At 33.3% G+C, this 25452-nt stretch overlaps 1 protein-coding gene and 1 non-coding gene across 2 annotated transcripts in view; both read left to right on the top strand.

Moving 5' to 3' along the window:
• LOC101574641 (attractin-like protein 1) overlaps positions 1-25452 on the top strand; it is a 699390-nt gene that overhangs the window by 349331 nt on the left and 324607 nt on the right. The window lies entirely within an intron of this gene.
• LOC111814414 lies at positions 13759-13901 on the top strand. Its single transcript, XR_002819410.1, has one exon. It is a non-coding gene; the product is annotated as a U4 spliceosomal RNA (small nuclear RNA).

The raw sequence follows: 25452 nt of genomic DNA, 5'->3' as shown, positions 1-25452 counted from the left end.
ACTTTTATCATCAAGGCTTATAATCATTTTGCACTATATGAAAACTATCAAGTTGTCAAATAAATAATTTGATATAATATTCTCTGCTCTTAATGTTTCAATATTTATTATTTGGGTGGTAGAAAAATTAATCTCTCCTTTTTCTACTCCTGAAATTAGAATTCCACCCACTTCTAAGTATTTTTTCTTAATGTTTACTTCTTAATTAATCTATTATTTTATTCGGAGATAAAGTATGCAGGCTCAAAGTCACCTTGTCCTATGGCAGTTTATTCCCCTTAACTGTTTCTGTATTTAAACACTAAATCATCAGATACTAAATACTGACTTTTCACTTATTTAATTTTAAAACCATAGATAAATTGGTTCAGCTTGTGAACATTATTACAGAAATATTACTACTGCTTGGTCATTTGGCTACCAAAACTAAAGACCAGATGGCAAAACATCTAATAGTTCCTCATTAATCCAGAACATACAACTATAGATGAGGCATTGTTCTTGGTGTTGTGGCTGGCATTTAAATACAAGTTATCAAGAAGCTAAAGACTGCTGGGATGGAGAGGAGGCCATGCATTTGTACTGTCGCTTGTTACTCTGTTCTTTTTTTAAATTTTTTTTTTTTTTTTTTTTTTTTGCGAAACCGGGGATTGAACTCAAGCCCTTGCGCTTGCCACAGAAGCGCTTATTTCAATGAGCCATCTCCTCGGCCCCTTTTAAATTTGTTTTAATTTAAATTTAATTTTATTTTTTTTGCAGAACCGGGTATTGAACTTAGGTCCTCGCACTTGCTAGGGAAGCGCTTATTCTACTGAGCCATCTCCCTGGCGCTTGTTACTCTGTTCTTGTCTTTGTTTCTGCTATTTGTTTTTACTCTTTAAAATAAAATAAATAGAGAAAACAGGAAAAATGAATGAGGCATGCTTTTTAAATAAAGATATATTACAAAGTCTTGGTTTCTAGAGCTATAAAGAATGATCTCTGATACAAACACCTCATTTTCCTATTGGGAACTGAGAGAATGTAACAATAAATGACCTATACTTTATAACTCAGCAACTTAGTAATTAAGCAAGAATATAACTCTTATCTTGTGCTTTTCAACCAATAATCTCTTGACTATAAAAAAAAGTACAGACACATATTGGTTTTCATATACACCAACATTTAGGGAAATATATATTTAGACTGCTAACTTTGTTTCATACCTTTGGATTAAAATAATGTTCAGCTATTCCTTACTTTCTAAACCTCAAATATATAAAACAATACATTTATATTTTAAGTGAATAAGTAAAACTTTAAATCATATTATTAGGTTTCATATTTTTAACATTTGAATTTCCTAGTTTAATTTTTTGTTTTTTTTGAGGCAGAGTTTTGCTATGCAATTCAGGATGGCCCTGAACTCACTTTGTAGCCCAGGTAGGCCTGGAATTTGCAGTATTCTTCCTGTATCAGCCTCTGGAGTGCAGGGATTATAGGCATATGCAACCATGACTAGGTTTTACTTTAAAATTTGAACTGGGAATAATTAGTTAAATTATTTTGCTTAGGTGGTTGGTCTCTGAATGTTACATACTTTTTGAGAATCGCATAAGGAAACAATGTTCTATACAGCAATAATTTACTTCAGAGTAAGTTATCAAAATGATGTCATAGAAGTTTTAAAGAAAAACAGTTTTCTGTTCTTTGTATATTACATACTATGCCAAGAAAAATAAAATATCAGGTCTTAGGTAAGTGGCTCTCAGTGAGGGGAGGGCTACACTTGCCTCAGGTGATGTTTGATAATATCAGGTTACAGTTTTATTTGTCAAAATTTAATGATATCTACTAAATGCATAATACACATCACTAAACATTCTGTAGGATATAAGATAATCATCCCACCCTGTAAAAAACAAACTACACGTAAGCTTAATTGATAAATGACTGATAAAGTATAAAGTTTAATTGATAAAGAATTAGGAAACATCTAACAATGTGAGTCATACTATAAACATTCAGAGACTTAGTAGTTACTGAATTAAAATAGCACTGATTGCGAACTACCCAATGCTTCTTTTTTAAAAATTAAGAGTTTTAGACTGACAAAATAATAATACTTCCATTCATCTTAAAAGTAAATAGTAAAATCTGAAATATTAAGTGTGTTAGCTCGGTACCAGAAAATAATATTAATTCAAGTAAACTTTTAACTTCAGATTAATTTTAGTTTTGCAGGGGAATTGTCTTTTCATATACCCAACTCATGCACCTCCTCTCTTTGTAAACACCTTAACATGTTACTTTTGCCAAATTAACAAACTGACATTGGTGCTCTACTGTTATATAAATTCAAGGTATTATTTGGAAGTTTGCACTTTTCCCTTATGCCCTCTCAGACAGAAGCATGCATTCAAGAGATCTACTTTACACTATGGTAACTTTAGATAATAACAATGTCTTATAGAATTGGAGATGTCTAAGAACAGATTTAAAGGAATTTCACCACAAGTAAGTGATAAGTGTGTGAAGTGATTGTATAAGTTAGTTACCTTGATTTAAATATATATACATTTCAAAACATGCTGTATGCCAAAAATATATTCCATGTTCATTTCTCAATTAAAAATAATTTTAAAAGTCAAGCATTAGAAACAGTTGAAATGTCTATCAACTGAAGAATAGACATAAATGTACCAACTGTATTATTAATTAGCCATCAAAAGGAATGACATTTTTTATTTTTGGTGAATGAAGTTATTCTAAATGTCACAACACCGATGGAACTAAAAACATCTGCTTTTACAAGTTTACATAGATGTTCTCATAGAAACTTTATATTTTAAAAGTTTTACTTTTAGTTCTATCATTGATTTGAGTTAACATTTGTATGTGGGATATGCTCTTACACCTCATTATTTCACAAATAGATTCCTTCATATCCCAGCCCCATTTTTGGAAGAATGATCACTTTTTCAATTGAAGTACTTTTTCCTATACGCTAGTTGACTACTTAACAGTTATACTTTATTTTGCTACTTATCTCTAGTTTGCTTTCACACAATTGAAATAATATGGTATTAAACTTGTGTGCCTGGTTTATTTCACTTTGGATTATGGGCTTGAAGTATATTCATTTACCTAAAATTGTCTCGAGCCCATCTTTCATCATGGCTAAATAGTGTTCTATTGTAGATAAGTACTATATTTTGTCATCCATTTATCTATTGTTGATGGACATATGGACTGTTTCCAAGATGGATCTATTATACTACATTTGTGCAGGTCAATTTATGGCTATTTATTGTATTCTATTTTAATTTTTAATTTAGCATCTTTGGAGTGCATATCCAAAGAGATGCTCTCCCTTTTCAAAATCCACCTCTGTTTTCCTATACATTTATTTTAGATTGATTCACATAAAAGAAGCAAGCAAAGAAGAAAAAGATGAGTAGGGAAAGAGTGGGAAGAGGCAGAGCAGGAGTACAATGGGGAAGGGAAAGATTGTACACCATCAGGCAAAATATTACTGAGAATCAGTGAAACATTTTTAATAACAAATGAACACCCATGTCGATCTGAAATCTGGGCATGTTATTTTCTCATAATAAATTTTTAAGCTTGCTAAGTAAATGTTACATATCAAGTAAAAACAAACTTTGTCATTCCCCTTCAATCACACTTCGACCATTTTGGCTTATCCAGATAGAATCCATAAGGTAATTCATATCTTAGAAGATTCATCCAAAAAAAATGAAGTTTGACTGAAGCAATCTCATCTTGTGACTTAAGAACTCAGTTCTAGTAAATTTGTTGCTTCTGGTGACTTTTGTTGTTTGTTATTTCGTTTTGTCTTATTTTTGTTTAGAAAGTTGGTACCTACTGCTCACTAAGCTATGGAAGTCACCAAATTTACAGATCCTTAAAAGAATTTGAGGTATTTTCTGTTTCATCTTTTTTGTTTGCTTGCTTGCTTATTTATATTATTCATGGCTCATTCAGAGTTGGTTGATTTCTTTCAAAACAAAATTTCTGTAACTCTCTGACTCTGTAATTAAAATACAGCTTAAGCTTAATATTTAGAACTTCTTTCAGATATAATTGACAAAGCACAATTTAAAATATGTATGTAGTGCATGACTACTTAAGACGTATTTTTTCCCTAAATCTGACCTATCCCATATAGTAGCTGCAAGTCAAATACTACTTTTGGAAGAGCATACTTTTGTCATATCAGCCCTATGTTAAGTGCTCACCTTCTATATATGCCTTCAGTTACTGTAATGATCTGCATAAATGTGGAGCATTTCTATACTCACAGAAAGTTCTAATGTATACAACTCATCTAACTTGGCTATCTACCTTACTCAAGACTTGTCTCTAAGGCTCTTACCAATTAGTATATTCACACTAACTTTCAAAAGTAATTTACCAACACTAAAAAATCAGTATTCAAAAGTATTTTAATCAGTATGTCACACACATGCAGTTTATAGATCTAGATGGCTATAGATAAATACCTAACATTTATTGGATCTGAACATTTTAATATATGTGCTAGGCATTTTCATCAACTCTCTACCCTGCTATAGATGTATCTAGATATAGAAGTAATAGAGTGCTAAAATTGTGGTATTTCATTGTGTCCTAATACATTTGAGTAGTATATCATAATGTAAAAAGCTAACTTCGAAACACTATTACTTTTTGTAACTTATATTTCATGCTCAGGTTGTTTGAGCTCCTGACATATTTCCATTATTTCCTGCCCTAGGAGCTACCCTGTAGTTACTGCACCAAGGCCTCCCTTGCTCACTGTCCTCTGTAGGCTTGCTGGGGAGTATCAGCTCTGAGTATTTATGTCTCTACCTTTCTTCAAAGGGATATTAAGAATGACTATCTTCAATAAACCAAGATATATCAGTTATCAATTTTATAAAAATCATAAAATTTAGAGAGTCAAAAAATATTGTATTTTGCATAGATTTTTCAAGGTTCTTTCTGGAAAGTTCCTCTTGCCATACTGATTGCCTGGGACCTATGTGGTTATGTTCTGCTGGAAGGCCTGCTGAAACCAGAACATGTCTTGTTCTTACGGACAGAGTGACTAGAACTGCTAGAAGTGGCTCAGTTTTTTTGTACCTTAATGTTCTTGAACATGTTTACATGACAACTCAGAAATTCAAAAAGAGAAAAGCAAAATTGTCTAAATCTCTTAAGTGGTGCATCACTATATCACAGTATCTTACTAACTAAAGCTAGTCATGAGTTCGTCAGAGTCTCAAGGGTAAAGCAATATGCATATACCAAAATTGCAGGAATTTCTAGGGCCTATAACTCATATTCAAAGTAACAGACACTGTCAAGGGATCTTTTACATGCTGTTTCCTTTCTTTCCACTTTCCTTGTTCTCTCTAGTCACTGCAGCCTAAGGATGATGTGACTCCTCAGCTCTTCCTGTTCCAAAAGTACTGACCTTTGTGAATATTTTATTATCTATCAGCCTCTTGGTCAATAGCTCTTTTGGTATACTTCAAAATTCTCTGAATAGATATATCTTTCTCCAAATTGATTCTGTTTCACAATATTTATTAGAACGTGTTGTACTGATTTTAACATCTTACACCTGAATTGCCTTAATATTCTTTTAATAATTTTATTTTTTGGCAATAACAAGTATTCAGGAATTAAGCTTTATATCTAGGAATAACTTTCTACATAATTTCTTATATCAAAACTTAGTCATTTTGGGAAATGAATATTAAGTTCAAACAATTACGAGTTTTTCTTTAAACTTCTCATGTCTAATGATTTGGCTAATATTTGCAACCTTCATTGACAAGGTTGACTATCTAATTGCATCTAATTTTAGATTCAGTTTCAAAGTCAGTACATTACAGTATCCACTTTTATCTAGAACTCCATAAATCATACAATTTTTAAACTTTCATTTAACCTGAATTACTTATAATGTTTTTCTAGATTAATCTTTTACAAATTTGTATTAATGCATGTTTGTAGTACACACAGTATACAATCATATATATATATATATATATCAACTGCACCATGGCCCCCCCTTGTTCACTTTCCTCTGTAGGCTTGCTAGGGAATATCAGCTCTAAGTATGTATCTACCTTTCTTCAAAGGGATATTAAAAATGATTATGTTCAATAATCCAAGATATATCAGTTATCAATTTTTTTAAAAAATCATAAAATTTAGTGGCTCAAAACAAAAATATTTTATATATGTGTGTATGTGTGTATGTGTGTATCACAATTTATTTTTCTATAATTGTCTTCCCTCCCCTTCTCACTCCCTCTTCCTTTAGTTCCCCTTTCACCTTTTTCATTCTTGATACTATTATACTTTTAGTTCATTATTATGGCGTATATCTTGATTAATTTTATTTCCTTGCCTTAGATCTTAGAGGAGACATGGGACTTGGACTCTTCAGCAATGCTGAAATGCCTCATATCCCAAATTAAACAGGGAAAGGTTTATTGATCTCCAAGTATGAGAGAGGGTTCAGCATTCAATCAGATAGATCCAAGGCAGGGTGACATAGTGAGGGGCCACAGTTCAGGGCAGAAGAAGACAACAAGAGGAACACGAGCACAAAATGAGGAGTAGAAAGAGCAATCCCCTTTCAGTCTCTTCCTGTGCACCTCCCAGGGCAGGTGTAACACTCACACCCATGTTCCCAGTATTGAACCATAAATCAATCACAAACTCTACAGTCCACCCTCATAATTGCCTGAGGCTTGAGGGAACATCCAGACACAAGTCATAGCATTCTGCCCCTGACCCACCCAAAGTATCTTACCCATTCTATTATTTAGAAGGCTTTTAAGCCTATCTCTAAGAGATGCCAGAGTCCTAACAGTTTCAGCATTGCTGAAAAGTACAAGTCTCAAGTCTCCTCTAAGATCTAAGGTAAACTTAGCTGTAAAGCCTTCTGCAAATGAAAAGAAAGTTGAGCACTTCCAACATTCAATGGCCCAAAACAGAAATTTTCATTCCAAAAGTTACAAACAGGAGGATACCAAAGAATGGGACCAACGCAAGTCCAACATCCAGCAGGGCAAACATTGAGTCCTAGTTCCATTTGGAAAATCCAAAGCAATCTGTGGTAACTCATGAGCTCCAATGGCCTTACATATCCCTGCCCATGTAGCATTTCCAGTAGTAATAGCTCTCATGGCTTCTCTCTTAGGTTTGCTTTGCTACCTCCTTACAACTTTCCTTAAATGATCCATTTTCCTGTTTTTTCCAACCTTTTGGAGGCTCCACTGCATATTTGGTTTCTCATTCACAGCTTCACATGTTGCCCTTTCAAGGACATAATGCTTGGCATCCCTGGCTTTTTGAAATTTAGGTGGAAGCTTTCATAAGTTCATAAGTTTTGCATTCCACATGAGCCTATAACCAAAACCATGTGGATGATGCCAAGGTCTGCTGCTAGCAAGAGCCTGCCATGGCCAGGTTTTTCTCTATCTTTTAGTAATAGGAGTCAAATGCCTGGACCACTGGGTACTCTGAATCGAATCTGAGGAATAAATTCTCTATGTTGTAGTCATTATGGAATATAGTGTAGCTGCCATCATTCTGGCATATAGTTTGACTGTCACCATTTTGGAATATGGTGCTCTGTGGCTTTCTCCTCAAAGCAAAGTCTTTCACTTTTGTAGTTTTGAGGCTGCAAAGGGTAGAAACACAACTGCTTCTTGCGATGCCCTCCAGTCATCTATTCTCCTGTTCCTTCTTAGGAATGGAGATCTCATCTCTATTTTTGCAATTCACAGCTTTATTGAAGCTTCCTTTCTGGACAAACATAACATTTTAAATCATTCTTCTGGGCTTATTGCTCTTGATTCTCAAGATGAAATTTAGCTAAAAGCCCACAACAATAGCCATAGTCCCACTTCAACATTAGACTTGAAATTTCTTTTACCAGACTAATTAATCAACTGCCCTTAATCTCAGTCTCAGGTAATGCCTGTGTTCATGAGTAAAATGCGAACAGGCTTTCTGCCAAGCCATAACACATATCATCTAGAGTCAAGCACAGAATCTAGTCTTTTTTCCAGGCAGAAACCTCCTGAACCTGGTTTTTACAGGTAGGATTTCTATCAGCATTCTGGTCTTCTGGGATCCAGCCAAAATCTCCCATAAAGAACAGCCTACTGTGTTCCAGCTCTATTCTTTCAAGTGTCTTACTTCTTTCCATGAGCCATTCCCAAAGGCTCTTGAACCACAGGCCCAGGTATAGTCACGGCAATGACCCCACTTCTCTGGTACCAAATTCTGTCTTGGTTACTTTACACTCATTGTTGAGACAAAATACCTAATGCCCAGAATTAAGGAAGGAAAAGTTTATTTAGCTCACAATTTGGAAGGTTTTAGTCCATACTTGGTTAGCTCCAAGGCAAAGTGGCATATTGCAAAGGACAACAATTCATGGTGGCAGAAAACAGCAAACATAACGAGAACAAAAAGTGTGGAGCAGCAAGCACAAGGCTCTTTTCCCTGCCTTATATTGCATTCAGACTCTCTGCCCCAGGCTAGTGTATTGCTCACACTCATAATACCAACACTGGGCCATGGATCAGTCAAGCATAAGGCTTCAGGGGGACATCCAGATACAAACATAATAGTATCTATGTCATAAGTCATATATTTTTGTGTTTTAAGGAGTTCATCAAGCATTTCACTTTAATTATTCTATATTTTCAAGAGAGTTCACTGCCTTCACTTCTCATTAATAATTGTCATCTGTATTGTTCTTTATTAGTTTCTACTTGAACAATTAATGACTAAACCAGGTGGTCATATGATTCCTTGATCTTTAGAGATCCAGGACTTTCAAAATTACTTTTGTGTTTTTCATCAAATATCCCAATTTTGATATTAACATGTAGGGTTCATAAACCTAGATTCGAAAAAGCTTTATATTAAAAGGAAAACTTATCCTTTTGTTTAATATAGATATGAATTTACATATGATTATAAGAATCTGATGACATATTCCTTTAAAGTTTATTTTTGACCTCATTAAAGAAAAACTTAAAGATTTTAGCCTGCAATATACGGTACCCTGAAGTTTAAGAGAACATTTCTATTAAACATTTGAAAAATGTTTATGTGTCATCACTGAAATCCTGCATTTTGTTTTTTACTTATCTGTCTTATAAAATGTTACATTACCCTGATAAATATATAATACTTATAAATAGGGAAGCTATCACATATAGTCCATTAATATGATAAACACCAGAATTGGGATGTATCTAGATATAGAAGTATTAGGTATCTAAAGTTGAGATCACATCACCAAATTTCATTATAGCTATAATAAATTTGTATGACTTAGCATAAGGTAAAAGCTAACTTTGCAGCATGTATCACTTTTGTAACTGACGTTTTATGTTCAGGTTCACTGTGCTTCTGACATATTTCCCATGATTTCCTTTCCTTTTGAACTGAGGTGTCTTTTATTGACAGAATACAAGTGCAGAAGCTTTCCAACGAAGTATTTCTTTGCTAACAGTAGGCAAATCTCCTATAAATTTATTGGAATGTAAAAAGTAAGTTAGTGACATACCAGGTAAAATTAATATTCTTGATGAAGATTTGCATTAAATATCCTTTCTTCAACTTATGTAAAATTTTGAGTATTTAATCCTATACATAATGATGTTTCTTAATTTCATGTAAAAATTGTTTCCTTTTTCATCTGAATCTCAACTTCCAGAGAAGAGAATTAAAATTATAAGAAATGTTATTACTTAGAGTTGTTTTAAATATCTCTTGAATTTCATAACTTGTCATTTCCCTTTTATTTGGGTTAAAAATGTATTAACTGCTGGAAGTTTCCACAGTGTTTTTATGCAAAAACAGAATAATTTGTAAGGAAATATATTCATATAACCTTAGTTCAAATTTTGGATTCAAAGCCTCTGAGTTTCTAATATCTTTCCACTCCATTACTTTCTTTTAACTTTGTGGAAATTATTTATCCCATCCTTGCCCCAGTTTATTCATATGGGAATAATATCCACATATCTAGAGCTGATAACATCATAGGATTGTTGTGATAATTATACATTAATATATGTGAAGTGCTTAAAATTGTGACTATTATAAATTTTATCAGTTTTCTATCATTGTCTCCCTAGTGTAAGAAACTGAAAGAGTAAATAAAATGAGGTACAATAGATAATGTGAAATGGAAAGAAACTGCTCAAAAGGAAAAAACACCTGGGATGGGGGAAGGAGAAAAGAAAGAAAGAAGAAAAAAATATATAGGCATAGAATAACTAAAATAATTTTACTACCAATTACTTTTGGTTTATTGAAAGGAATTGTTAATGTTTAATTGTTTGATCAGTGTTAAATACCTATATCTGATAATCTGAACAACTACTTTGAACAATATGTGATATAAAAATCATTTCCAATTTTCTATTATCTTGTTTTGAAATACTATATGATTTTTTTTCTGTACATTTTAGTTTGAAAATAAAAAATCAAAAAAGTTGAAAGAAAATGAAAACACATTTGTTTATATATTTTTCCAATAGTAGTTATTATTTTTTTAATTTTGTTACATTAAAAAGAATGTAATTATTCATTATTTCTTAGTTTAAATTGTATCAATATGTTTATATATGAGATCAGTCATAATGTACTGAACATTGCAAATTTAGTAAGGATTTATATAAATAGTATCTCTATTCCCAGATTCCCTCAGAAAAATGCAGATTTTCAAAAAGCATTTGTAAAATTAGGTCAGGTACTTTCCTAAACATTCCCCCATTCCCTTTGCCTCCTTTCAAACTCCTTTCCCCTGCTGATATACAAAAAAGCTTTATTTCTATTTATTCTCATTTTCCTTGTTCCTTTTTTTGTTTCTGCCTCTTCCCTCCCTTGTTCCTCATCTTATTTGAATACTCTGTTTCTCTTTCCCACTCTCTATTATGTATTTTAGTTTGTATTTAAATTGTTTCTTATCCTCAGTATCAATGTCCAATTTATTTCACTTAAGAGTGTGGTCTCAAGGTGTAACCATTAAGCTAGAAGTGTCTCAACTTTATCTTTTTTTTATTTTTAAAGAATACAAAATAGTGATAGAAAAAAGGAAAACAAAATTAGAAACAATACAAGATTTCACCAAACAAAATAATAGGAATTCACAATGGTTGCTGTGTCACATGATGCTATCCCCAAACTAGTTGTTCAGATTGCCAGATATAAATGTGTAAGATTCATTTAAAGAAAAACAAAACAATAACAAAGAAGTTATAAGAAGTTCAAAAGAGGAAAAAATCAGAGCTAAAAAAAAATTTAAGCATTAACTGCTCCTTTCAAAATACCTGAGGCCCAGCAAGATGGCTCAGTGGACTAAAGAACCTGCTTAGGCAAGTGTAGGACCGAGGTTCAATCCCTAGTATCACATGCTGCACTGGCCCTGCCCTCAAGGGCAGGCTGAGCTAGCCAGAGGCAGGCTGGGCATAGTGATACATGCCTATAATCCCAGTGCTGGGGGCACTGAAAGCAGGAGAATCCCTGTGAGTCCAAGCTGCATAGTGAGACCCTGCAACAACCAAATAGAGTTTAAAAAAGAAAAACCTCAGAATTGTTTTTATAAGACTTTTACTTATTTATTTATTGGTAGAGAGCATTACATACCCAGGGTTCCAGGGCTGGCAAGCCATGTAGTACCAGGGATTGAACTGGGGTCCTTGCAGTTCCCAGACAAGTGCTTAGACCGCTGAGCTATCTCTTCAGCCCTCAAGTTTATCCTTCTTAATGGAAGAATACTTGTCTACTGTATAAAAATATATATCTTTATATATCAGTTGATGGGCATTTTGGGTAGCTTCCACAATTTAGCTATAACAAACTGTGTTACTGTAAACATGGGTGGACACATACTGAGTTGGCATATATTGCTGTAAAATGATACTTTTTATTCATTGGGGAAAATACTAAAAAGGGAAATAGCTGGGTCCAGTAAAACCTCTTGTGTTAGTTTTGTTGAGGAATCTCCATATACTATTTCTACAGTGACTGCACCAATCTATGCTCCCACTGAGAGTGGAATGGTTGTTTTCTCTGACAGCATCAACAGCATTTGTTGTTGGTTGTTTTCTTAATAATAGCCATTCCTGCTGGAGGGATGGAATCTCAGGCTGGCTGGCTGGCTGGCTCTTTCTTTCTTTCTTTCTTTCTTTCTTTCTTTCTTTCTTTCTTTGTATTTAGTACAGGGTCTACAGGGTCTCACTACACAGATCGGACTCATAGTGATCCTACTGTTCTCAGCCTCCCAAGTATTGGGATTATAGGCACATGCCACTGTGCCCAGTCTCATTTGCCATCTCAGCACACCCCAGGGATGGGGCCGGCATGGCTAACTGGGGATCAAACCCCAATTACTGTGTCTACCTAAGCAAGTGCTTTATGCTGCTGAGATATCTCGCCAGTTCTCTCAGGGTTACTTTAATTCACATCTCAAAAATGACCACTAATTATTATAAATCCAACGTTTTTCATTTATTTATTAGCAATTTGTACCTTTTCATCTGAGAGCTATCTGTTCATTTCAAATGTCCATTTTTAGATTAGGCCTTTAAATGTGAATGTCAGATTTTTATTTATTTATTTATTTATTTATTTTAGTTCTTTATATTGTAGGTATCAGTCCTTTATCTCAGGAATAGCTGGTAATTTTTTTTCCCACACTGCAAGGTGCCTCTTCACTGTCTCACTGTGTTGATCATTTCTTTTTCTATGCAAAATCTTTTATTTCTTTCTTTATTTATTTTTGTATTACGGATCAAACTCAGGACCTTGCACTTGCTGGGCAGTGCTGCTGAGATATATCCTGAGCCTCACAAAATCTTTTTTTTTTAATTTTTATATTTATTTATTTACTTATTTTTGGTGGAACTGGGGATTGAACTCAGGCCTTTGCGCTTGCCAGGGAAGCGCTTATCCCACTGAGCCATCTCCCCGGCCCCACAAAATCTTTTTAATAAAATGAAATCTTAATTGTTGGTTCTTTGTGATGTTTCTGACACAAATAGGGGTTTGTTCCTAAAGTCTTTGCCAAAACAAATGTCTTCAAGAGCTCTACTTAATCTATCTTCCAGAAAATTTAGATTTTCTATTTTAATATTTAGATCCCTGATCCATTATGATTTTAGTTTGGTGCATAGTAAAAGACAGAAGTTCACTTTTAATCTTTGGCATGAGAAAAGCCAATTATTCTAAGCCATTTATTAAAGAGGCTATCTTTCTTCCAATGAAGATATTTCTTCTCTTTGTCAAAATTAAGGTAGGTATGTTTGGAGTTGTTTGTGTATCTTCCAATATGTTACATTGATCCTCAGATCTGCCCCCTCAAAAAAACCATGCTGCTTTTATCAAGTAGATTTGAGTATAATTTCAAGTCAGGGATTGTGATGCCCCTTGCATTGCCTTTGTTGCCATATTCCCTTTGCTATTTTAGGTCTCCTGTGGTTCAAAATGAATTTTAGGCTTATTTTCTCCAATTCTGTGAGATAGGCTGTTGGTATTTTCATTGCGATTGCATTAAATCTGTATAACAGTTTTGAATGTATGGTCATTTTTGCTATGTTGGTTCTTTCTAACCAAGAACAAAGGATATCTTTCCATTTCCTGATATCCTCTTCTATCTCTTTTTTCCAGAGTATTATAGTTTTCATTATAGAGGTCTTTTACTTCCTTTATTAGATTATTTCAAGCTTCGTGCAGTGACAGTATTATAGCCAATGAGAATTTTCCAAGGCATGATTATTACTAATTAAAAGCTTTTGTTAATACCCCATTAGATGTTTCCTAGGATTTCACATTTTTAGATGCCATTTTGGTATTTATTTATTTATTTATTCATTGATCTGACTATGCAGCTTGGACTCATAGTGATCCTCCTGTCTCAGCTTCCCCAGCACTGGGACTACAGGTGTATGCCACCATGTCCGGTTTTCCTTTCCTATCTGTATTCCTTTTTTTTTTATTCCTTTTATTTCTTTCTCTTGTCTAACTGCTCTGGCTAATATTTTCCCAAACAATATTGAGTAAGAGTGGTGTCAAGGAACATCCTTGTCTTGATCCCTATTTTATGTTGAAAGTTTTCAACTTTTGTCCATTTATATGAGGTAGACTGTTGGTTTGTCATAGATGGCTTTTTATGAGACTGAGATGAAGTTCATCTATTGCAATTTTCTGTAGGGATTTTATTATGTTAAGGTGTTGGAGTTGCTGGCAATTTTTTCTGTATTTATTGAAGTGATTTTTTTTCTCAGCTCTTTTAATATGTATTACATTTTCTGATTTGCATATGTTTAACTGTTCCTGAATCTCTGAGATGTATCCTATGTTTTATGTTGTGTATAATCTTCTTGATAATTTGCTGCATTCTACTTGACAGTATCTTGTAGAGGAATTTTCCATTTATGTTCATTAGGGGGATTGGCCTTTATTTTGTTTTTGTTAGGATCCTTCTCTGGCTTTGCTGTCAGGGTAATCCTTGCTTCCAGGAATGGATTTGAGTATAATACTTCCCTTTCAAATTTATTAGAGTTTGAAAAGTAGTGGCATTAAGTCTTCTCTAAATTTCTTTTAGAATTCAGCAGTGAATTTTTCATTGCCTGGGGGTTTCTTGGTTGATAGGTTTTCAGTCATATTTTCAATTTAGCTAATTGATATTGATTTATTTAGAATTTTTGTTTCTTCTTGATTCAGCTTTGGTAATTCATATATATCTAGGAATCTGTCTATTTCTTTTGCATTTTTCAATTATAATACAAATTCTCAAAGTAGGTATTGATGCTTTTCTGGTTTTCTGTGGGATATTTCATGATTTCACCCTTTTAATTTCTCATTTATGGGTTTGAGTCTTTGTTTTCATTGATAAGGATAATTAAAAGAGTCTCAATTTAATTAATCTTTCAAAGAACCAAATCTGTGATTCAGTGATTCTTCTTATTGTTTTCTTTTTCTTAGTCTCCATTGAATTAATTTCTACTCTGACCTTTATAGTTTCCTCCCTTGTACAAGAAATGGACTTGATTTTTTTTTCCTTTTCTAGAAAGTTGAAGTTGTTTATTTGAGCTCATTCTGTTTTTTCGATATGGAAATTAACAACTGTAAGCTGTCCTCACAGGACTGCTTTCGTTGCATACCATAAATTCTAGTATGTTGTATTGTCGCTATTGTTTAATTGTAGAAATTGTGTAATCTCCTCTTTAATTTCATCTGTGATCCATTGATTATTCAGGAGAGTGTTGTTTAATTTCCATGTGTTTATGATGCTCTTGTGGTTTCTTTTGCTAATGATTTCCAATTTATTGCAGTATAGTCTGTTGGTATACATGGAGTAATTTCAGTTCCTTTGCATTTATGTAAGCATGTTCTGTGACCTAGCACGTGGTCTATTTTGGAGAATGTCCTTCGTGAAGCTGAGAATAATGTTTATTCTGATGTTTGGGATAGAACATTCATCTATTTAGTCTATTTGTTCAAAAGTTTGGTTCAGTTCTGGTATCTCATTATTGTTTTTTCATCTAATTGGTTTTTCTATATTTCACAGTGGTGAACATCACCATTATAGCTGTATTAGTGCTTCTTTGATTTTCATGTGTGTTAAGGTTTGTTTTATGTAGTTGGGCACACATTTGTTATATATATATTTGTGATTGCTATTTCTTTTAGGTAGTTTACTTTTCAAGGGTATAGTGACTTTCTTTGTTTCCCTTAATCAGTCTTGGCTTGAAATACATTTTATCTGCAAAACAGAATAGCTATCTCTGCTTTTCTCTGTGTTCTTCTGGCATGGAGTATTGTTTTTTATCTTTGACTTCAGTCTATGAATTTCTTTTTTTAATTAAATGTGTTTCTTGTATGTGGCATAATGTTGGATCTTGCTTCTTAATTTATTCTTCCAATCTGTTTCTTTTGATTGGTGAATTGAGAACATTTACATTGATGGTTGTAAATTATATGTATCGACGTAGTCTTGACATGTTATTTTCCTTTTGCTGATTCCCTCTTCTCCTCTTCTCAATGTCTTGCCTTGTCTGATAGATTTATTCTGCTAGGTTTCATGGAGCTCTAATCTTCATTATCTCTTCCTAAAATGTCCTTCAGAACACTTTGAAATGCTGGTTTGGTGGTTATGAATTTCCTACATTACTTGTCATGGAAGTATCTCTTATTTATCCATCTATTTTGAAAGATAGTTTTACAGTATACATAAATCTGGGTAGGAGATTGTTTTCTTTTGGAGCTTGAAATACTTCACTCCATGACCTGAGAATTTGGGCTGAGAAGTCTGCTGTGATTCTGATGGGCTTTCTTTTATAGGTGATTAGTTGCTTTTCTGTAACAGCTTTTAACATTCTGTTCTTGTTTTGGATTTCTGGGATCTTGACTATTATCTGGAAAGATGTAGATTTTTAAAATCATGGTTAATTAGAGTTTTATATACCTCACTTATCTGTGTGTCAAACTCTTTTTTCCTTGTTGAGAAATTTTCTTCCATATCTTCACTAAATAGACTTTTTTAAAATGTCATTTGTGCTATCTCCTGCTTTTTCATTGACTCTGATCAATCATATGTTATTCTTCTTTGCATCATCTCACAGCTGCTAAATTGATTTCTTATGGCACCTTGCTAGTTTTAAGAATACTTTCTTTTCATAATGACTAACTGCAATCCTGTCCTCTTCTATTGGAAGTTCTCACAGTAGCTCATTCTGCTATGTATACTTTCAGTGTTTTAAGTCTGGGTATCTGAATGTGTTTCATGGATTCCATTTCTTTCCAACGTTGGGTTTTCATGGTTCACATCATTTTTCTAAGATCCTATATATATTTTTTTGTATATCCTCCAAAGTTACTAGTTATGTCTTTCCTTAACGTCACCATTTCCGTAGTTACCTGAAAAAATTTTTTGCTTTTTATTTCTACGGACTTATTCTTCTGTTTTACTACTTTTGCTATTCCTACTTCAGACAGTCCAGGTGGTACTCTTTTGGAGTGTTCCAATCATTGCTTCCTGGGTTTGCCTTTGGTGAGCTGGGCATCTGGGCTTGTATTGTGTTGGAGTGTCTTTTCATTTTATATATCTCTCTTTTTTAAGTTTAATTCTGGGTTGATGCTTATAAATTGCCTATTGTTAATATTGAAAACTCTTAGGAAATGACTGTTTCTTAGAGTTGCCTTCCAGACATAACTTGCTTTTATATTTGAGAATCTGTTGAAGATCCTGCCTCTTCACTTTTGGGTGAATGAGGAGTTGCTGCCTACTTGGCCTCTGGTTCTTTGGTCTGGCCTACAGTATTACTGATGACTTTTAGGTAGGCTCATTATTGGCAAACCAGGAAGAACAACTGATTAGAAGAATTGTCACCTTTCCTGAAGCAGTACAATCAGTGGTAACATTAGTATGAAATGTAGCCTAGAAAATCATAAACTGTGGTAACTATCAGTTTACCACCTTTAATGATAAAAACTACATTTTTAAACAGACTAGGAAATTGTATACAATAAATAATCTGTCAGAATATGGCAATTTTACTTTCAGGGGAGTGACTACAAAAGGAATTATGACGGAAAATAGAACAATAGAAGAAGGGAAAGACATCAGAAGCAAGACTGGAGGACAAAGGAAGAAAAAAATATCCACTTCAAGGCATGTCGCCACAATAATGGTAGACAAAGTGGGCAGACAGAGTGCAGATGCGTGTTGATTAATCCCAGCGAGACTTCTAGGGCCATCTAAAATGTGTTTCCTGGATATTCCCAGCATTCTGTCCCTTTAGTTCCACTGAAGTGCGGGTTAGTTTCTTGCTATGAAGCCCGACCTCAGTTTGTTCAGTTTGCAGCACTCCTTTTTTCTCCTGCTGGCCCCCTTTATTTGAATCATCACAAAAATGACTTAATAACATAAGTTATTTATAAAGACAAATGTATAAAAGTATACATATGTATGTGTTTTATTTTATGTACTTATGAACATTTGTTTTATTTGTTCAACCAGTGGCTTTGGTGCTGTTATAATATGCCATTAACTTAAAAACATTGTATTATGCTACGTATATGATCTAGTATCTTACTATTTTTACTTTTAATTTCCAAATACAATTAAATATACATCAGAAATATATTATCTATATATGTATGAATTGTATTACCATTAAGGCCTCATAATACTTTGTCATGTAGCCAAACATATATATATATATATATATATATATGAATATTTAATTATATACAATTATGAATTAAAGTTCTTTTTAATGACTATGAAACTATGGATGCATGTAACTTTATTTCATCTTATATACATGTGTTCTAGATTAGGAACTTGCAAATAAATATTTATAGGTTAATAACTTAATAAATTATAAGTGTAAGACTTTATATCTGTGTATGGATATTTATGCATGGGAGTAAAAGTACAATGACTAATCTAAAAGGGGTTAGGTCTCTTAGAGATAAAAACAAATTAATAAACAATTATAATGTATTATCAGTGAGCCCAAATTATATCTAATTTACTGATTAATCTTACAATGTGGAGACTTTGAATATACTCCCTAACTTGTATTATACTAATTAAGTTAGGTAATCAACATCAGGTAAATAAAACCAAGACACTTAAAAATAACAGATTTAAGAACAAGGATAAGAAATATATTTTTAATTCTCTGCTGTTATTCTCCTTGAAACTCAGATCTTAGTCCTTGGTTAAAGGAATAGGATTTTTTAAAAAATCAAACCTCATAGTTTCTGGAATAAACTGCTGTTAAACTAACCTAATACACCTTATTTGTGTTGCTAAATCTTAACTTCATGAGTCTCCTTTTCCTTCTGTTCTGAACTCTATTGGTTCTACTTTTGCCTACACTTTCATCTCCAGTTCAAATGCCTTTGAATTTCACTTCTCTCACAGTCATCTAGTGATGAATTTTTGATCTTTCATTATACATATTTATAATCCAAAATACTTTGTATTTTAATTAATAAAAAATAGACACAACTGTGATAAAGATTAGTTCATTTTAGGAAATTGAAGTCTTCCCTCAATTTATTAAAACACACTGCAAATATGGAATGTTGCATATAATAAGTGTAATGATTCATTCATTTGTTCTTGTACATATTTTTGAGGTCTGTCATATAACAAGCTCTGAGTTAGGTCTTAGGAATATAGCAGTAAACAACAGGAAAATTTTATCTCATACAAGTTGATGTCCTAGCAGAAAAAGAAGTATGTACAAAATGCCATGTATCTATTTATAAATTAGTTTTAAATCTTGTAATATGTTTCACTTAGATAATATTTTAGAATGGAGTTCTACTTATCAGGCATCTTTAAACCATTTATATTAAGTAAAAATGACATTGTTAATAACTGTAGTGTCTTCTTCTAGAAAAAATGCATATTAAAATTCAATTTGGAATACATATAACATTTTTATCTTATTTAAGAATTAAAAACAAAAGCTGTAACACTTTTGACCCTGTGAACCTCTTGTAAATCTCTTAAATACCTTCTGTAAAGTAGTTGATATATTAGGGTTTCTGGATTGCAACGCCAGGTAGACAGGGGAGTCTCAGTGGCCACAACCTTACGTAGAAATCAGTTGGTTACTACAGTGATAGAGGTGACTGGAAGTTAGGTTAGGCCATTTATGTAAACAAGTGATTTTTAAGTTAACCATTATTATGTAAAGATTGATAGGACTATCCAATCAAATACTAGTTAAGCTAAAAGCAAGCTAATTAAAATGACTAACTTCTACATTTGTAATAGGTTGTGTTTTCCGATGATGGAACAATGTCTTCTATACCACATTATCTTTTGCAAGGTAGCCTTTTTATTCCCTTATATTTATGACAGTTTTTATTGTTAAACAACATACCTGACACTCATAAATTAATATATGAGGAGTTTGTTTGGTCCATAGTTTAGGAAGGTTTGCCTTGTGATGGTCTGGCTCAAAAGCAGAGACATGATGGAGAAAGGGTTTGACCAAAGAATGTTGGTCAACTCATGTTGGATAGAAACAAAGCAGATGAACAATAGCAGAAAGGAAAGGGCCAGAGGCAAAATATAGGACCTCATGTTTACCAACTTTGACATACTCAGACATTTAAGATTTTTGTTTTACTAATTCCCTAAGCAGCTTTCAGACCCATCAAGTTGGCAATCCAACTTGACAGTTACATTCTACTCCTTGTCAACTTGATGCCCAAACACATCTTAAACCATATTTAATCTCCAAATAAGTACAAGGTGGTTAATTCATCTAAAATAATATAATTATTTCATATATTACTAGTAAAGTACTAAGTGCTTCCTTAAAGTCTCAACAGTTCCATTTCTAAAAAGTCCAAGCAAAAGTCTCTTCTGTGTCTTAAACTTTTTAGCTCTGAACTTCTGTAAAATTCAAAAAGTAACTTCTTTAATCTCAAAATAAATTTGTCTGAGGTAAACATTTCCCTTCCAAAAGAAAGGAACAGAAAAAGAGAGAATTAATCTAAAGCAAGACAAAATAACCAAGCCAAAAACAAAACTGCAGAGCAAATGTTAAATCATATAGCTCCACATCTGGCATCTGGGGATGTGATGGCTACATCAGAGTTCTCAAGTGGCTTGGGCAGTCTCACCCCTATCACCTTGCCAGTTGCATCTCACATGGCCTTTTTTTTCACTCTACACCCTGCTTTTGACTTTTCTTGGTAGATATTCCACATTGCTTATATCCCTAACTTCCTGGGTTCTCCACTGTACCTTTGGTTTCATATCCACAAATTCATACATTCTAACTCTTAGGGTCATGTTGCTTTGTCTCCCAGGACTTCCTTTGAAATCTGAGTGGAAGCATCCAAAACACCACAATTCTTGCATTCTACCTTGTAGTAAATCCAGCATCATATGAACTAACTAAGGTTTGGCCCCACCATCAACAGTACCTCAGTACTTTTAGCCTATGATATGGCTTAGGTAAACTCTGAATACCTGAGCATGGTGAAGTGAATCATGAGGAATCAATTGGCTAAGAAACTCTTCTTGGAGAACCCTTACACATTTGTACCCTTGAGCCTGTAAGGGCTTGGATGTTGCTAATATTTGAGATGCTCTCAAGGCTTTTTATTATTATATGTGTACAAAGGACATGGTTTACTTTTAATGACACTAATCTCTTTAGGAACTATACCTGCACTGCACCCAGGTTCACATGTTATTCTTTTCAGTGCAAAATTTTGTCTTTTTTAAATATTTATTTTCTGCTTTTTGCTGTTGATTCTCAATATAAATCTGGTTAGAAATAGTCATCAGCATTCATCCCATAGCTTTAACATTGAGCTGCCTTCAGATGTCCTTATCCAAATCAATTAGTCCATGATCTTTAAACTTAGCCTCCCACAAAGTCACAAGACATGAAAAAACTTCTACACAATTTATTTTTTGCCAATGTGTAGTATGCCTGTCTCTATTCAAATTTCTGATAACGTCTTCATTCCCTACCAAAACTTCATGAATATGGTCTTTGCTATCAACTTTATAATCTACATCTGGTTTTTGGAGCACTGACCAGGATCACTCACCAAGATCTGCTTAAAATCTAACTGTTCTCCAGTCAAATTCTCCATACATCTCCAAGTCCCTTCACAACCCAATTAAAAATACTCCTGAACTGCATGGTCGCGTACAGTTACAGTAATGATAACACTTCTCGGGTACAAATTTTCTTTTTTATTTTAAAGTGGAAAAACAAAAAATCTAGAACAAATAATAATAACAATGACATAAATAAAGCAAAATAAGGCAGTACAAATGGTACAGAATTTCAGAACAAAAGTGGAATATTAACACTTATACATATTGACATCGTCAAATTTGTTGCTCAGACTACAAGTTATAGATATGCTAGAGTGATCAAACAATTAAAATTTTATTCTTCTTTCAATAAATCTGTAGTTTTTCCTTCTCTTTTTTCCTTTTTATTTTTAAAATTTAAAGTGAGCATAATAATAATAGATAAGACAGGATATAGTTAAAAGAATGAGAAGAAGGACATTCAACCATGGTTGTTCTATTGCACATTTTGTCAATCAATGTAGTTGCTCAAATTATAGATATTAGCGTATAGTCAAAGTAAAATTTTAAGCATTGACTGCTACTTTCAAAAAAATTGATAGAAATTATTAGTACAATCTTCTCAGCTATCCTCTATATATACTTAAATTATTTTTCCCATTTCTTTGTTTCCTGTCTTCTCTCCTTTCCCTCATCTGATACCAATTTTCTGTACTTACTAGCTTTCTGTTTTTATACAAATACATGATACATTCAACTTAAAGGAAATGAGGTCTACCTGCCAGTTTCAGATGAGTTAGTCTAAAGTTGCTCTGTCCAAGGCAGAAACAGCATGAGCGAGGAGCTTGGCAGGGGACCTACCTAACTTCCAGTGCCCAGAAGGAGAACAGAGGAACAACAAGAGGAAGGACCCATGGTCAGATGTAATACTCAGGGTCATGCCTCCATGACAAACCCAAATACTCCCAAAAATATACTTTACCAGTCTCTGACAATCCAGTCTAATATCCCTTATACCTATTCTCCTCTCCTTGAATGTGGCCTGGACTTAACCACCTCACTTAAAAGCATTAGAATATAATTGAACCAATGTGTGTACCTTCAGAATCTAGGTTAGAAGGCATGCAGTTCTGGCTCATGCCTTAGTTTCTTGAAACTTGCTATCTGGACATTTCTTTTGGGACCTTTATAGTTCCAGAAATCCAGAATACATGAGAATGCTACACGTAGGAACTTTAACTGACACATCCAACTAGCCCCAACTGTCGAGTCATCTCAACTCGAGTTCTACACCTATAAGCAAAATGCTTTCAGTCCAAAGACAAAATAAAAAGGGGCCTGTGCTGACCCTGCCCCCGAGGCACGCTGAGGCAGCAATTGGGACTGGGCTTGGTGGTGCGCACCTGTAATCCCCACTCTTGGGAGGCTGTAAACAGGGGGATCATTACAAGTCCGATATAGTAGTGAGACCCTGTACACCCTGTAGACCCTTCCCTAAAATAAATAAATAGGCACATTGATGGCCGGAATAATTTAATGTGGCACAGATACGAATGCTCATGCAGTGTTCTAGTTACTTTCTGATGTTTCTTGGGCTCTTTACAGTTAATTAAGGCCAAGTAGTTAATCCTAAAAATAGGGCATTAATAGCTTATTAAATATCATTTCTTGGTCATAACATAAGAAATTAGAAATGAACAAATACTTGCAGATTTTTCTCCAGAAAAATCTGTGAAAACTCACTATTTAACTTAAAATACTAGGCTTTTTAAATTTGATATCATTCATTCTACATGAGCTAGTTTCTATAACCGTGTCAACCACACCAGAAACTGTATTTTCTCAATAAATGTCCAGTGTTTCTAAACTATTGTAATTCTTTTTCATTTGCTGATAATCTTGCCTAAAATGACCTAAAATATTTCTATTCATTAAAATTTCACTCACCTTTTAGAAACTAGTTCATATATTACCTCTTCATGCAAATGTTTTCTAGTCATCTCACCAAATATAATTTTCTGTTATGAAACTTTAGTGCCATTTGTTTTGAGGTTGTTGTATTCTTTCTTCTCCAGGAACCACTAGCCATAGGTTCCTGGAGAACAAGGGCTACTTATTTATTTTTGAATTCTTCAACTGCCTAGAATGAAATCTGCCACATAAGAATTCAATAAGGATTTATCAAAAAAGCTGAGTTAAATGTTGCATGTAGAACTGTACCTGTATCATTTGTTCATGAATACATCATGGATTTCAACAATATAGGAGAAAAGTTGATAAAGTATGAATAGCTTAAAAGTAGGCTTCCATTTACTATACTTTGATCTTACAATTACAAAATGAAGGCTTTTAATTAATGACACAAATATACTATAAAATACATAGTATTCATGAATCTAAACTTGCTATAAAGTAGATCAATTATTTATTGGTTTAATACTAATAATGCTTTTCTGCAAATTTAATCTGTATGTATAGATTACAGCAAAAAGATGAATTTATCTATGTAAATGACCTACTCTTACTTTTTAAATCCAATTAAACTGGAAATTAAAACAAACATTTGGTATAAGCCAAATGTAATGTAAAGTTCATCAGTTTATGATTGACAGTCTAAATTTCTGTCCTGGATTTTATTATTATTTTCTCAAGCCAAACATTTTTAGGAGCTTCTCTCTTTGTTTTATGTTTGTGTTTCTCTGGAAATACAATTACTGATGATTTTTTCAGCAGATATTCCTTGAAACATATTAACTTACAAGGTTCATTTTTTATTTTATTATACACAGTTTTCTATTATAGCAAATATCAATGGAAAAATGCAAATGGCCATTGAAGTTCAACTATGATACCCACTGTGGCTCTATATCTGGCCGCATGTCATTAATAATACTATAGTATCTAACATTTGTGTTTACTATGTGTTGTAGTCTTGTATTTTCTTTACATCTATTATTCAATTTAATTTTCATAATACCCTTATAAGATAAGTTATTGTAATACTTCGAAGCAGAGTGTTTGGACCACAGAGTTAAATAGATTGCCTGATGGAGAATGCCAGTAAGCTACTAAGAGTGAGTCTGAGTTGCACTAGGATCCACTGTTGAATGGCCCCCGGAGCCAGCTTTTGGACAGTATTTTAAACATGAAAGGAAGTTGTAAAAGCTGAGTAGTTGTTCCTAATCACTTGAGACAACAATTTTGCAAATTCATTGTTCTGGAAAAAATCTATTCAGTGAGTCTTTAACAAAAAGTTAACAATGCATTGAATTACAGTTTCCTCAGCATATTTTTAATGTTAAATAAAATTTATGCTAGCTTATAAAACAATGCACAGGGACAATAGGGAAAGAATATTTTAATGAGCAAGACAGCAACTAAAACAAAAGAAAATGGCTTTTCTAATTGTTATACTTGGAAAAATCTTTTCCAAACACATTGCATATAGTTTGACCCATTAAAGGAGATAGTTAATGTATTTATGAAGATACATATATACTCAGCTCAAACAATAACTTAGCTTAACAATCTGCAATATCTCCTACACAGGATTTCAGTACAATTATTTATTTGGTTATCTGAATAATTCTAGGGCTGGGGAGATAGCTCAGTAGAATAAGCACTTGCTAGGCAAGTGCAAGGACCTGAGTTCAATCCATGGTACCACAAAAAAGAAGAAGAAGAAGAAGAAGAAGAAGAAGAAGAAGAAGAAGAAGAAGAAGAAGAAGAAGAAGAAGAAGAGGAAGAGGAAGAGGAAGAGGAAGAGGAAGAGGAAGAGGAAGAGGAAGAAGAAGAAGAAGAAGAAGAAGAAGAAGAAGAAGAAG

Source organism: Octodon degus, unplaced genomic scaffold (assembly GCF_000260255.1).
Source record: "Octodon degus isolate 3935 unplaced genomic scaffold, OctDeg1.0 scaffold00311, whole genome shotgun sequence".
In the NCBI taxonomy this organism is placed as follows: Eukaryota; Metazoa; Chordata; class Mammalia; order Rodentia; family Octodontidae; genus Octodon; species Octodon degus.
This window is presented reverse-complemented; position numbering and strand designations above follow the sequence as displayed.